The 16,754-nt window shown below is 38.1% G+C and overlaps 1 protein-coding gene across 1 annotated transcript in view; it reads left to right on the top strand.

The window, feature by feature from the left end:
- Positions 1 to 380: 380 nt before the first annotated feature.
- Positions 381 to 16,754, top strand: part of LOC128654285 (signal transducer and activator of transcription 1-alpha/beta) — a 507,532-nt gene continuing 491,158 nt past the window's right edge. Inside the window, exon 1 of the mRNA XM_053708137.1 lies at positions 381 to 517. The gene's annotated coding sequence lies outside the window, so the exon portion shown is untranslated. The remainder of the gene's footprint in view (positions 518 to 16,754) is intronic.

The raw sequence follows: 16,754 nt of genomic DNA, 5'->3' as shown, positions 1-16,754 counted from the left end.
CACGCACTAAATATATTCTCTCCCTCCTGAAAGTTAACCTCACATCACATTTCATTTGATAGTCACTCGCTTTGATCAAGTTTGATCTATACCGTACAGGGCACTGCATACATTTTCTTACAGACACCAAGGTGTTAAATGTGCGCCCTCCCTGTTTTGGTGCCCAGCCATCTACGTGACGTAATACCTGGGAAATAGGCTTGTCTCAATGTAGAAACATTTCATTCGCTCCACCCCATTCAATTAAAGGAGGAAATGTCTCTCTTTTCACTAATCTACTACCGTCTGGCTGATTGATTTAGAGACATTACCAGTGAGTCCACCTTTTTTAAATCTTTCTTTGTTAGTGTTTCCAACCTAGCCTGAGCTGGAGGCGGGCATTCGATTGATTGATTTGTCACTTGTCAAATCAGCGCTACGAATCCTGGAAAAATATTTGTATCTGTCCTAGAGTCACAGTCGGGTGTCAAGAAGACGTGACAGTCAGCAGCCACTAGAATTGTACACGGAAACTTAGGTATATAAAACTACTGCATGCAAATATATCAGTGTTTTAATGTAGATGCGACCTTTGCATGTTATTTTAGCTTTGAATGGTTGTGATGTGTCACAGAATTTTAGCCTTTGGTGTAAATAGTAACTATCTACATATTGGCAGGGGAGAGGGTACAATGTGCCATCACTTCTATATCTTGTATTGGATTAGCCTTGCTTTTTTATTTATTATTATTTTTTTCTGACGCTTCTGCATTAATAGGTGCAATGCTGTGTTACGGTGCAACATTTTGTAACCACCTTTTAACTGAAGGGATACATGTTTATGTAGTTATATATATCTCCAATTGCAGTGTATATGCACTCTTACAAAAAGTTCACTAACCGCTAGGGTGCTCTCACTTAAAATCTTCATAACTTCAAAAACTCCAAAAATGTACATATTATTATATTTTGTCTCTTTCCCAACTTGTTTTATTTCCATTTAAAGGGACACTGAACCCATTTTCTTTCTTTCATGATTCAGATAGAGCATGTAATTGTAAGCAACTTTCTAATTTACTTCTATTATCAAACTTTCTTCATTCTCTTGGTATCTTTATTTGAAATGCAAGAATGTAAGGTTAGATGCCGGCCCATTTTTGGTGAACAACCTGGGTTGTCCTTGCTGATTGGTGGATAAATTCATCCACCAATTAAAAAGTGCTGTCCAGAGTTCTGAATAAAAAAAAAGCTTAGATGCCTTCTTTTTCAAATAAAGATATCAAGAGAACAAAGGAAAATTAATAGGAGAAGTAAAATAGAAAGTTGCTTAAAATTGCATGATCTATCTGAATCATGAAAGAAAAAATTTGGGTTCAGTGTCCCTTTAAGCACTCACTGGTCTTTAGTGTGTGACGACTTGTGTGACGTTTCGGGATCAAAACAGGTCTGAAAAAGGGATGTTTTGATCATGAAACGTCACACACAGTTGACTCAAGACCACTGAGTGGCAGTGCTCAATGGTTTTTGGATATATCTATCTATCTATCTATCTATCTATCTATCTATCTATCTATCTATCTATCTATCTAATCTATCTTCTAGCATAATTTTTTTCAGTATTGATTTCTTGATTTATGTGCCCAAAACTTAACTTTCTTGCATTGCCGTCCTCTTTGGTGGTGCAGGTTTTTTGTTTTTCTTTTTAAACCTTACGCTGTTAAACTAAATGAAGCTTGCTCCTAAGATGGGTGAAGCTACCCTAATTTCTAACAAATTAGATCATGTAATTGTTCCACTATAATGGCCCTTTAAGAAGTCAACTCTCTACTGAGACAATTCTCTCCAGGTCGAGTTATCTAATCACACTGATTTGCTAAAATTTGGTGAGCTTATTGTTATTCTTAAATCAGCTCCATACAGTAACATTTTAGCATTATTATTTTACCCCTTATCTTGGATGTTTACTTGCTTGATATGATAAGGATACGGGGGGACTATGACCAGTGTGGCTGCAAATGCAGCAACTGGATTATTTTTATGTACAAAACAAATACAAAATATCGATTTTAGGGTCCCCTTAAAAGGACAGTAAAGTAAGTAGATTGGATAGAGCATGGCATTTTAAACAACTTTCCAATTTACTCCTATTATCAGTTTTGGTTAGTTCTCTTGGTATCCTTTGCTAAAGAGAAATCTTAGGTGAGCACAGGAGCGTGCACATGGTTTTAGTAATCAATGGCAGCAGTGTTTGCAACAATGTTTATAGCAACATTATACATAGTTGTAAACTTTGCTGCCATAGACTGCTAAAGACACGTGCACAAGCTTCTCAACCAATTTAGGATACGAAGACAATAAAGCATATTTGATAATACAAGTAAACTAGGAAGTTGTTCTTTCTGAAACATGAACATTTTATGTTGACTTTACTGTGTTTAAATAGATTTTAGCACTAACATAAAGTAAATGCACAACACTTCCCCAGGGCTAGATTTGTCACTGGCTGATAAGGACAAGTGCTGCAGTTCTGTTGGTGAGCAGGGACATACCCTACAAGTACGAAAACAATGACCCTTTTCCCCCCATTACATCTGTTTTTCAAAAAGCAAACAAAAACTTTATTATTTTAAAATTTCTTCTGTCAGATGCAGCAAGCAAAATATTCTTTAGATGGTAATAAAAGATCCATAATAAAATGGTCTAATGTGTTTATTATTGCACTATTGTTTGCTGGCACCTGTGTGTTTAACCCCCCCCCCCCAAAGAGATTAAACACATAGTTAAAGGTAGCACTAGATCTGCTTCTGCTCCAAAGCTGGACACAAATCATTATTAGTGGCTAGTAGCCACTGGCTACGCACGTAAGTTCTCTCTCATAATCAGCTACCCACTAGTTTCACATTGCGGCTCTGGATTGGACTTTAAAGGGACATGAAACGCAAATTGTGTCTTTTGTGATTCGGATAGAGCATGCAATTTTAAACAACTTTCCAATTTACTTCTATTATCTAATTTGTATAGTTGTCTTGGTATCCCTTGTTGAAAAGGATACCTAGGTAGGCTCAGGAGTTGCTAACTAGTGGCTGCACATATATGCCTCATGTTATTGAATCGCCCAATGTGTTAACTAGCTCCCAGTAGTGCTTTGCTGCTCTTTCAACAAAAGAATACGAAGAGAATGAAGCAAGTTAGATAATACTTCATGCTGAAAGCTCCTTTATTTTTTTGCACTGCACTGAGCTGCTCAGGCCGCCCACATCAGAACGCTATTTGGCTTAGAACTGAAGTTTCCACCTCTTAGCCAATAGCCGTGCGGGAAATCTGGCACCAGACGACACCAAGCTGGATTTCCTGCACAGCTATTGGCTAAGAGGTGCAAACGTCATCTCTCAGCCAAATAGTAAAAATAGTGTTCTGCCGTGGGCGGCCTGAGTAGCTCAGTGCGGCAAACGCTGCAAACAAATAAAGTCCCCTTTATTTGTTCCAATACGCTAGGATTTACCATCATTTTAACCCCTTAACGACCAACGACGTACAGAGTACGTCCTACAAAAAAATGTCCTTAACGACCAAGGTTGTACCCTGTACGTCGTTGGTGTCTTCAAGCGGTGGAAGCGATTCTGATCGCTTCCAGCCGCTTTCATGTTATTGCAGTGATGCCTCGATATTGAGGCATCCTGTAATAAAAATTTTTAGCCATCCGATGCAGAGAGAGTCACTTGGACATTGATGGCCACGATCGTTGGTGGGTGGGAGCCGTTGCAGGGAGGCGGGTGGGCGGCCATCAATGGGAGGAATCCATCGCAGGGGGCGGGATCACATGCGGGGGCGCGCACGAGGGGACTCACGGGTGCACGATCTGCAGGGGTGGGAGCGGGTGGGAACTCTACACTATGGGACAAATCTAGTTACCTGAGGGTAAAGTGGGAGAGATGAGAGAGGGGTTATCTAAGTGATTTGGGAGGAAGTGGGGGGTTGGCTATTGAGGGGGGCAGCTACACTACTTACTTATAGCAAACTGGGTACTGGCAGACAGCTGCCAGTACCCAAGATGGCGCACAATAAGGTAGAGGGGGAGGGTTAGAGAGCTGTTTGGGGGGGGGGATCAGGGAGGTTGGGGGATCCTACACAGCAGAATATGGTTTAAAAAAAAAAAAAAAAGATACCTTTTTATTTTGGTACTGGCAGACTTTCTGCCAGTACTTAAAGTGAATGTAAATTTTGATGCTAAAGTGCCCGGTGTTTAAAACTTAGATTAAAAAACAGGGGCACTTTAATTCATCAAAATTTTCATTTCACTCCTGTTGTGAAAAAAAACTTACCTTTTAATCTTCACAGCAGCTCCATCTTCCTCCACCCGTTTCAAAGCCTCTTCCTGGGTCTAAAATGAGGCATCCGGCTTCCTCCAAACACAGCAGTGAATCAGACACTGAATCCCCCAGGGGGGGAAGCTGTGATTGGAGGATGACCTATCAATCATTTCTGACATCAGAAATGGCTTGTGAGACCGGAGGAAGCTGGAGCTGTTGTGAAGTTTAAAAGGTACGTTTTTTTGACACAACAGGAGTGAAATGTAAATTTTGATGAATTAAAGTGCCCCTGTTTTTAATCAAAGATTTAAAAAACCAGGGACTTTAGCATCAAAATTTACATTCACTTTAAGATTGCGAGGAAAATTGTGGGGTGAGGGAGGGAAGAGAGCTGTTTGGGAAGGATCAGCGGGTGGGATGTTTCAGATGGGAAGCTGATCTCTACACTAAAGCTAAAATTAACCCTGCAAGCTCCCTACAAGCTACCTAATTAACCCCTTAACTGCTAGGCATAATACAAGTGTGGTGCGCATTTAGCGGCCTTCTAATTGTCAAAAAGCAACGCAAAAGCCATTTATGTCTGCTATTTCTGAACAAAGGGGATCCCAGAGAAGCATTTACAACCATTTGTGCCATAATTGCACAAGCTGTTTGTAAATAATTACAATGAGAAACCTAAAGTTTGTGAAAAAGTGAACGATTTTTTTTATTTGATCGCATTTGGAGGTGAAATGGTGGCATGAAATATACCAAAATGGGCCTAGATCAATACTTTGGGTTGTGTTCTAAAAGAAAATATATACATGTCAAGGGATATTCAGGGATTCCTGACAGTTATCAGTGTTCCAATGTAACTATCGCTAATTTTGAAAAAAAGTGGTTTGGAAATAGCAAAGTGCTACTTGTACTTATTGCCCTATAACTTGCCAAAGAACATGTTAACATTGGGTATTTCTAAACTCAGGACAACATTTAGAAACTATTTAGCATGGATGTTTTTTGGTGGTTGTAGATGAGTAACAGATTTTGGTAGTCAAAGTTAGAAAAAGTGTGTTTCTTTCAATTTTTTCCTCATATTTTATAATATTTTTTATAGTAAATTATAAGATATGATGATATTAATGGTATCTTTAGAAAGTCCATTGGTACAGTAAATGAGTAAGAGGAAAATTACAGCTAAACACAAACACTGCAAAATTTTAAAAATAGCCTTGGTCCCAAACAGTCAGAAAATGGAAGTGCTGTGGTCCTTAAGGGGTTAAACACACCGTTTTAAAGTGCAATACAATGTTTTTATGTGCTCGAGCATTTTATTATCATTACTTTTTTAAAGCTCCTATAATTAAACATTTTTTGCAAGATTTCTTTTTGTCTTCACTAATGCTCCATGAATGGTGTAAGAATAAGGCTTTGCTTTTCTTTTGAAATGACCAAATAGAAGAAGTTTATTTAGCACTGCACTGCATTGTGGGTTTACTGAATGTAAAACTGTTCCATTCAAAATAGGAAATGATTAGTTAGCAACAAAACCTCTTGAGCCCCCCCCCCCCCCATAAAAAGAAAGAAAACAAGTTACCATTACTTATGTGTATTGCAGTGTGTAAAGAAAGATAACTTTTCTAAAAAAAGGCCTTTTGCACCCTGTTTTATAAGTGAACAAAAATGTTTTTTGCACTGTAATGATTTGAAGAAACAAGTTTGCATGTCGTGCAGGACTATCTATAAGGTGGGGTTAATATAATTAAAAGATAAGCAGACATGGAAGTCCTATATAAACTTTCATGGTTCAGATAAAGCATACAAGTTAAAAAAACCATTCTAATTTTATTTCTGTTGTCAAACTTACTTTTTATTTTCTCTTGGTATACTTTGTCAAAACTTAGCTAGTTTATGTGAGAGCATACTGTGGTAGCCTCACACATGTACAGTGCATGTGTCTTAAAGGTACATGAAACCCAAAATGTTTTTTAACATTAAGATAGTGTACAGTTTATTACACTCTTCCAGTTTAGTTCAGGTGTTTTCACGTGTCTAGAGCACTATTTGGCAGCAGTTTAGTAAGAATGTTTTTAACAGTGCTATACATTGTGCAAACACTTTTGCATTTTTGTAAGACATCTACCATCTAGTGCTTCAGGCACAAGCACACAACTGACATAGCTATGCTCTTCAACAAATAATACCATAAGAATGTCCAGGAAAACCTCCAGGAAATGTAGGGAGATATATTGTACTTTGATACTTCTAGTGGACTCAATGGAAAAGTGTTTTAATCAGGGACGTATTCTGACTTAGGCCAAGTAGGCCTGTGCCTGGGGAAGCAGTCAATGTATTTGGAATGGTTGTACGGTATGATGCTATCATTGGGCCCCTGGCCTCCAACTAAAAATATGTGAGGCAAATATTATCTGAAATTGTTAGAGTTGAAGGGTTTGGGGTGCAGTAGATATCCCAATGCAAAAAACTAAATACACCAATGGTTTAAGACTGTGCTGCATGTGAAAGAGTATGAATTAAAATGATGGCAAATCCTAGTGATTTTAAACCGCTAGGATTTATCAGTGCTACAAATAAAGGGGACTTTCAGTCATGACGTATAAAAATATTCATGGTGAAAGTTCTTTGATTTGCAGCAAGTTTATGTCGAGCTGAGTGCCCCTGGCCGTCCGCTACAGAACTCCTCCTTTTTTTCAATAGCGTCTTCTTGGCTACATTTAGACACCAATCAGCAAGCACTACCCAGGTGCAGAACTAAAAATGGGCCGGCTCCTAAGCTTAGATTCCTGCTTTTCAAATAAAAATAGCAAGAGAACTAAGGCAAATTGATAATAGGAGTAAATTAGAAAGTTGCTTAAAATTGCATGCCATATCTGAATCATGAAAGTTTAATTTTGACTAGACTATCCCTTTAATTAGTCTGGAGGCAGAGTTGAGCAATCTGGGGTCAGAGTTTGGGTATTTTTTTACATACTCTAAGTCAGGGGTATCAAACTCAAAGTATCTGGGGGGCCACTGGCCAATTGTTCTACTCCCATGGGGGCCGCTTGAACTGAGTAAGTGCTCAGAAACTGGATATACTAGGAAATGGAAGTGACGTATCCAAGTAGTAGTGCTAAAGTGGAAGTTGTAGCCCACAATAGACATACACAGTTGTATGTTTATCTTGTGAGTACCAAGTAAAGTGATCATCTCCGAACTGTATAGCAAGGTAAAAAGTAAAATTTACCCAACGCAGTGTGTGGTAGGAGTCTACACTTGATGCTTTGTCTTTATATTTGTCTTGTGAGTGTCCATATAGAATATCAACTAGTTACACCTCTTAGAACTCTAAAAAAAAATGACAGCTCAAAGTAATTATTTACCTATTTAACAAGGGAGGGCCATATGAAACTATCTTGAGGGCCGCATTTGGCCCTGGGGGCTGTACTTTGAGACCACTGCTCTAAGTGCTGGTGATATTGAGTTTCCTTTAAATAAGGGTCATTATTAATATAACTATTGATTGTAATATTATGATTTTACAAATATAATAGACCTTTGAATAAAAGTCTTCAAGACATGTAAATTATTATAATCCAAGGTTGTCTGAAATCCATCTTTTTACTCAGAATGCATTCTATTGCATGTTAATTAAATGGGATTAAGTTCTAAAATGGTAAAAAAACATGATGGACGGCCAATTTGGATGTGATGTAACCTAGATGGGAATGGCTTGGCAAGAACCAAAGGCTAATGGCATTGGTAACCTCATTTGGCAAGCACAAGCCAGGCTTCAGTAAATTTACTGACTCTCACTGAGCCTGCTTTATATTTTCAGCACTGAGTGACTCATGTTGCTAAAGGTAAGTAGGTTATTTGTGTTTTTAATGTGTTATGAGTAGGGTTGACACTCAGCCAGTATTTTTCCGACATGGCCAGTATTTTTAAGGTTCAGGTGAAAGTTAAAAATTAATATTAAATATAGAAATAAAGATGCTATCATGGTGAAATGTCTCCTGAGAGTCTTGTAAGGGCCAATTTATCATGGTCCGAATGGGGCCGTATACCCCCTGTTTCCGCACAAGCCTTTAGGCTTGGTGGTTACAGGAGTTAAGAAGCAGTGGTCTTAAGACCGCTGTTCCTTAACTTGTCCGCTGCTTCTGAGGCTGCGGACATCAATACTCCCGATCTTATACGATCGGGTTGATTGACACCCCCTGCTAGCGGCCGAATGGCCGCGAATCTGCAGGGGGCGGCATTGCAAAAGCAGTTCACCAGAACTGCTGGTGCAATGATAAATGCTGACAGCGTATGCTGTCAGCATTTATCGATGTCTGGCGGACATGATCGCTACAGCGGATCATGTCTGCCAGACACTTGATAAATCGACCCCAGACAGGCCCATTTATCAAGCTCCGTATGGCGCTTGAAGGGCCGTGTTTCTGGCGAGTCTTTAGACTCGCCAGAAACACAACTTATGAAGCAGTGGTCTAAAGACCGCTGCTCCATAACCCTGTCCGCCTGCTCAGAGCAGGCGGACAGGAATCGCCGGAAATCAACCCGATCGAATACGATCGGGTTGATTGACACCGCCCTGCTGGCGGCCAATTGGCCGTGAGTCAGCAGGGGGCGGCGTTGCACCAGCAGCTCTTGTGAGCTGCTGGTGCAATGTTAAATGCGGAGAGCGTATTGCTCTCCGCATTTAGCGAGGTCTTGCGGACCTGATCCGCAGTGTCGGATCAGGTCCGCAAGACCTTTGATAAATTGGGGCCTTAGACTCTAATTATAAATCGATGATCATTGAAAATCAGTCTTACCAGCTTTAGTTTTTACGTTATGCTGTATAATTAGTTATGCTAATGAGCAAGGCCAGTATTCCCTCCCCCTCAGAAAAGGTGGCAACCCTAGTTATAAGTTAGACTAATTAATGTAAATGGCATTTATTTTATTACTGTGGCAGCGTTTGATTATCAAGTTTATCAAATAGAGTTAATAATAGCTCTATTTCAAATGTAAGAATTTGCCGTCAATAATTTATTATTCATGTGTTTGGTTTAGCAAATAATTTATCTTTGTTTAAACAGCTCTACATTATATTTGTTTTTCTTTGTTTTCATGGTGTATGTGAGCATTTACTTGTATATTTAGATTTATTTCTAGAAACTCACATACTGCAGTGAATTATCTGTTTAATAGCCTGAGTTACCACACCTTTATGGATTTGTTGAGTCACACTGTGTATGTATGTATGTGTGTAATATACATATACTGTGTGTATGTGTGTGTGTGTGTGTGTATATATATATATATATATATATATATATATATATATATATATATATATATATATATATATATATATATATATATATATATATATATATGTATATATATATGTATATATATATATATATATATATATGATTCAGTATATTTTTATAGAAGAAAAATATATATACATAGCAGAGCTGTATGAGAATACTATGTGTAAAGAAGGGGAATACAGCACTCAGCACAAAATACTCCTAATTGATCTGATATGCAGATTAAAGGCTGAAACATTAGTATCCAGACACAAAAAACATCTGACACACCTCGGTTAACTCAAAAAGCCATGATATTTATTCCTAATAGAAACAAAGCTAGCATGCAATTGTCATAGCACATGTGGGGCCCCACTAAAGTGGATAAATAGACCACAGTATGTATGTGTATACAGATTACCGTAGGACATAATATGAGCCACAAAATAACAGAGATACATAGATACAAAGGTTAGCGGATAATGTCAACAAATAGTGACTGAGAACACTGAAAGATATATCAATCTTGTTATGTAAAGTCCTGATGAAAAGACTTGATGTAGTATATTGCTTAGAGTCTCTAAGTCACTGATAAGGCATTAAACACTGCTGGTCGAAACTGACATTATCGAGGTAAGAGCGTCCTCAAATATCATTTCGCCTGATATCTCCAATCTCAGCAATTTTCAGCTCCTTATCCTTGAGCAGCACATGTAATTGTAACAAATGCATACGACCTTGTTTGTTGCAGCGTGATCCGGGTATGCTGGGCAAAGAGGCATTCAGGTAAGTGTACCGGGATTCCTCCTCTGACGTCCTTTCACTCCCAACAGGTAACGGTATGTATCTTTGCTCCAGAGAACACAGGTCAGACTTGAAACTCCGTATGTCGGTAAGCTGATTTCTTACACCTCTGCCACAGAAACTTTTCCGGCTCCTTTCGAAAATGCACCCGCCAATCTTTACAGGTGCATCTACTGCTGCTTCAATATGATTAGGTCGACGGGCGTTTCGCCCCACAATGCTGTGCGGTCGGGGCCTCGTCAGGACTGTCAATCAGGAATGGAACTTGCTGCTTTTTATTGATTGCTCACCTGCCAGTATAGAGAGGTGTGTTTATACCAGCCCATTATCTTTGTTAAAGGTGTGACACCTAGTTTTAAGAAAAGCTGTTCGTTTACCCTTCTACTTCACTTTAATATTTACCTATAAAGAACATCAACAGGCACAGGGTTGATATAGATAAAAATACAGTGTGATATATCTCTGGCGGTTAAGCAAGGTTAGTAGCAAGTTAGGAAGGAAACAAAAAATCACGGCATTTAGAAGAAAACCGAAGTGTGCAGAGCTTGAAGCAAACTATGTCAAAAGGACACACAAAGTGAAACTAATTATTTTCCTGTTTATCTAGACAAAAGGTCTAGAGTAAATTAATGATTAGACTATACATAGTGTTAGAAAAATAATAGCGACTTGTTCGCATTATGCCTTAATTTAAGAGTACCATTGTTACCACTTATAGTACTTAAATCCTATGGATTGGCTGAGATGCAGCTTGTAAGCTAAGGAAATTCCTTTCCACCTTGATTATTCCATAGATATTAGTTATATAAATGATAAGGATTGTGAATAAAATAGTATGAAGAAGTAATTATGTATTTAGCTATATAATACTATCTGTATTCGCTAGGAAAACTATTTTAGTTTAAGAAGGATCCATATTCTATTCTCTCATTCAGGCCAAGAGGGGACACTGTCTGAAGCACATATGTCCATCTTGCTTCTTTTTTAAGAAGACAAGCATTATTGTCCCCACCTCTACCATTCATGATTCCCTGATCAATTGCTACGAACTTTAAGGAGGAAATATTACTATTGTGGACATCTTTGAAATGTCGTGCTACACTAGTGTCTCTCTCATAAAGGATATCATCCCGGTGCTCCTGTATCCTGTCCTTGAACATGCGTTTGGTTTTACCTACATAGAACAGGGGACAGGAGCAGCTCAGGAGATATACCACACCAACGGTGTTACAATTAGAGAAGCATCTAATGTCAAAATGTTTCCCAGTATTTGCTGAAAATGTTTTACATTTGCGCATATAGGGACAGTATACGCAATGCCCACAGGGAAAGTTACCTTTTACTTGTTGGTGTCTATTCAACCAACATTTATCTGGTTCTGACCTCACAAATCTACTTTTGACTAACTTATCCTTTAAGTTAGGAGATTTCTTTGCAGTCAAAAGAGGTTTGCTTCCAACTTTTTCTACAATTTTGTCATCAAGGGAAAGTAAATGCCAGTTGTGTGTCAAAATCTCTCTTATATTTTGCCATTGGCAGTTGTAAGTGGTTATGAATCTAATATAGTTTTCATTCTTAACATTTTTCCTGCAATACAGCAGATCATTTTGCTTAAGTTTTCTTACTTTGTTTAAAGTCGATTTTATCAAATTATGTGAATATCCTCTATCTAGAAAATTTTTACACATAATCTCTGCATGGTATTCAAATTTTATTTTTGAGGAACAATTCCTCTTTAGTCTTAGCAATTGGCCATAGGGGATTCCTTTCTTTAGGGACTCTGGGTGACCACTAGATGCCTCCAATAGGCTGTTAGTTGCCGTACTTTTACGATGGTTTTCAGTAGAAATGCTCAAGCCTTCTTTTTTAATGCAAATATCAAGGAACGGAAGCTCCTTTTCACTATATGCATATGTCAGTAAAATATTACGGTTGTTAATGTTGAGTGAATTGACAAATTCTTGTAGGCAGGCCAGGGGGCCATCCCAAAACATCAGGATATCGTCCACATATCTAATCCAAAGGGACACATAGGAGCTGAACACATCCTCAAACTGCTCAAATATGTCCAACTCCCATGCCCCTAAATGCAGACATGCATATGTGGGTGCACATACCGCTCCCATTGCTGTCCCCCTGACCTGCCTATAAATAGAACCATCAAATTCAAAAACATTATTCTCAAGAATAAACCTTAATAGGTCTATTACAAAGGTTGTATGTTGGTCACTTCCAGCACCCCTGGTTTTCAAAAAGTGTTCACTGGCTTTAATTCCTGCCTCATGTGGAATTGATGAGTAGAGGCTCTCTACGTCAAGGGATACAAGGATTGTATTGGGGGAGACAGTTACATCGTCCAATTTGCGCAAAAGATCTGGGGTATCCTTTACGTAAGAAGAAATAGTCTTAGGAAAAAATCCACATATTGTCCGATATGTTCACTGATGCCCCCTATCCCTGACACAATTGGTCTCCCAGGTGGATGGGATTTATTCTTGTGAATCTTCGGGATAATGTAAAAGGTGGGCATCACTGGACAAACCGGATTCATGAATTTAAACTCATCTAAAGAAATCAACCCTTCCATTTTTGCACTTTGTAAAATGTGATAGAGTTTTGATTTCATCAAAATCAATGGATTTCTCTGAAGTCTTTCATATTGGGTCTTATCTAAAAGTTGCCTTTTTGCCTCATTTAAGTAGTAAGTTTCATCTAATAGGACTAAATTTCCTCCCTTATCGGCCGGCTTGTAAATAATTCCCTTAGCTGACATGAGTTCCTTAAGGGCATTCCTTTCCTTGAAGGATAAATTATCAACCCAAATCCAATCATCAGGTAATTGCTCAATTTCTTGTTCAACAGATTTTACAAATACTGTAGTGAAATAGCAGGAACCTGTGCAATTGAAGGCATGAATGTGGATTTTGGTTTTAGCTTGGTTCTAAAAATTTTATCACTTTCACGGAATGTAGTACGTCCCTCACTGTCAGCTAAGAGTGATGTTAACGCTTTTTGTGCTTCATTTTCTTTTTTACTTTCTGAAAATTGATGAAGGGTATAGTGTAACACAAGCTTTCTGGCGAACATGTGTAAGTCTTTAATGAGATCAAACTTATTTAACTTATTTGTGGGGCAAAATGAAAGGCCTTTTCTAAGCACTTGGATATGGGTTAAATTGAGGTTAAAGGAGGACAAATTTATGATCTGCAGTTCATCATTAGCAGGGGCAGGATTTAATAGCCCTGATAGGGTCTTCTCCGTGGTCTTCCCCTGTTTCTTCATCTCTGTCTCACAGTGTCCCCTCTCCCTCTCTGCTCTCGCTGTGGATATCTCCTCCCTAATTGGGTTGTTTGTGCCTCTCCTCCTCTTCCTCCCCCCTCGTCTCCTCCTATATTGCCTTGTCCCAAATTCTGGGTGCCTGTAGCTCCATCGTTTTTTGAAATCCTGTCATCCGTATCTAAGTCCGACATATCTGTTCCTGAATCATAGGAACCCTTGTCGAACTTATATACATAGACCTTTTTATTTTGGTAATCCTCTTGGTCACGATGTAATTTTCTAGTTTTCCTAGCGAATACAGATAGTATTATATAGCTAAATACATAATTACTTCTTCATACTATTTTATTCACAATCCTTATCATTTATATAACTAATATCTATGGAATAATCAAGGTGGAAAGGAATTTCCTTAGCTTACAAGCTGCATCTCAGCCAATCCATAGGATTTAAGTACTATAAGTGGTAACAATGGTACTCCTTAAATTAAGGCATAATGCGAACAAGTCGCTATTATTTTTCTAACACTTTGTATAGTCTAATCATTAATTTACTCTAGACCTTTTGTCTAGATACACAGGAAAATAATTAGTTTCACTTTGTGTGTCCTTTTGACATAGTTTGCTTCAAGCTCTGCACACTTCGGTTTTCTTCTAAATGCCGTGATTTTTTGTTTCCTTCCTAACTTGCTACTAACCTTGCTTAACCGCCAGAGATATATCACACTGTATTTTTATCTATATCAACCCTGTGCCTGTTGATGTTCTTTATAGGTAAATATTAAAGTGAAGTAGAAGGGTAAACGAACAGCTTTTCTTAAAACTAGGTGTCACACCTTTAACAAAGATAATGGGCTGGTATAAACACACCTCTCTATACTGGCAGGTGAGCAATCAATAAAAGCAGCAAGTTCCATTCCTGATTGACAGTCCTGACGAGGCCCCGACCTCACAGCATTGTGGGGCGAAACGCGCGTCGACCTAATCATATTGAAGCAGCAGTAGATGCACCTGTAAAGATTGGCGGGTGCATTTTCGAAAGGAGCTGGAAAAGTTTCTGTGGCAGAGGCGTAAGAAATCAGCTTACCGACATATGGAGTTTCAAGTCTGACCTGTGTTCTCTGGAGCAAAGATACAGACCGTTACCTGTTGGGAGTGAAAGGACGTCAGAGGAGGAATCCCGGTCCACTTACCTGAATGCCTCTTTGCCCAGCATACCCGGATCACGCTGCAACCTTACAAGGTCGTATGCATTTGTTACAATTACATGTGCTGCTCAAGGATAAGGAGCTGAAAATTGCTGAGATTGGAGATATCAGGCGAAATGATATTTGAGGACGCTCTTACCTCGATAATGTCAGTTTCGACCAGCAGTGTTTAATGCCTTATCAGTGACTTAGAGACTCTAAGCAATATACTACATCAAGTCTTTTCATCAGGACTTTACATAACAAGACTGATATATCTTTCAGTGTTCTCAGTCACTATTTGTTGACATTATCCGCTAACCTTTGTATCTATGTATCTCTGTTATTTTGTGGCTCATATTATGTCCTACGGTAATCTGTATACACATACATACTGTGGTCTATTTATCCACTTTAGTGGGGCCCCACATGTGCTATGACAATTGCATGCTAGCTTTGTTTCTATTAGGAATAAATATCATGGCTTTTTGAGTTAACCGAGGTGTGTCAGATGTTTTTTGTGTCTGGATATTAATGTTTCAGCCTTTAATCTGCATATCAGATCAATTAGGAGTATTTTGTGCTGAGTGCTGTATTCCCCTTCTTTACACATAGTATTCTCATACAGCTCTGCTATGTATATATATTTTTCTTCTATAAAAATATACTGAATCTATATAATTTATTTTGGGGTCTGCACCAGGCCTATGTTCAGCTAAACACTGGCTAGGTATAAAATTCTGTTAGTTTTTTCAAATTTATAAACACTATTTACTAGGTGTTTTTGAAGAATATAGTTTCTCTCTCTATTGCTATTTTTAGTTCTAATATATATATATATATATATACATATATATATATATATATATATATATATATATATATATATATATATATATATATATATATATATATATATATATATATATATATATATATATATATATATATATATATATATATATATATATATATATATATATATATATCCTGGCGAGTGCATCCCTTTTCTTCACTACTATCAATACTTTGGAAGCACCCTGGGTGGATGAAATGTTAACCGTGAGTGCTGGCCTGCCTGCTGTATGTGTGTGTGTGTGTGTGTTTGTGTGTATATGTGTATATATATATATATATATATATATATATATATATATATATATATATATATATATATATATATATATATACGTGGGTTAAACATACAGTAGAAGTATTGCTTGGGTCAAGCAGTGCTCCGTGGGTCCCGAGTGGCACTTCCGCCCTGTGTTTAACCCCTTTTTGGAGGTTAAACACACAGTAGTGTAGGGTCGATAGTCTTAAAGGAACAATAAAGTAAAACATAAACTTGATTCCCATAGTGGGTTGTACTGCCCCCTGGGGTGCACTAATAGACATAATAAGTAAAAGGGGGGCACTGGGATTAACATGGGGGGGCGTTAGCGGAAGGGAGTGGAAGAGAATGCTAGTGGGTCCCTCAAAGTATAACTATTGTAATTGTCTGTGCTTTCTCATAGATGCGCAAAGGAAAACCACTTTCTTTCTTTGTATTTGACGTTTTACTGCTCTTTGCCAAGGCTTCGTCAAAGCTTTTTCTTCTATGATAGTTCAGGTTTATCAACAACTTACACTTTCTCTCACTGTGTTAAATTGAAGCCGCATGTACTTCAGGCTTGCATTTTTTGTTTTGCCAGCGCTGTACCTAAGCGTGGATTATTAACATTAACTGCTCAGTTTAGAATCATTATGTAGTAGCAGGAAACACAATAAAGACCTGTTGTGTTTGTGTGAGTATCATTGTACACAGTCAACCATCTAAGGTTTTTAAGTCTTCTCTTATTAGAAATAATTTGTTGGTGCACTGTAAAATGCACAGGCTTCTGTATAGAGTGAGGAAAGAGTAGGTGCGTGGAG

This window comes from Bombina bombina, chromosome 3 (genome assembly GCF_027579735.1).
Source record: "Bombina bombina isolate aBomBom1 chromosome 3, aBomBom1.pri, whole genome shotgun sequence".
Taxonomy (NCBI): domain Eukaryota; kingdom Metazoa; phylum Chordata; class Amphibia; order Anura; family Bombinatoridae; genus Bombina; species Bombina bombina.
Note: the sequence above shows the minus strand (reverse complement) of the source record. Positions and strands in the feature narration are given on the sequence as shown.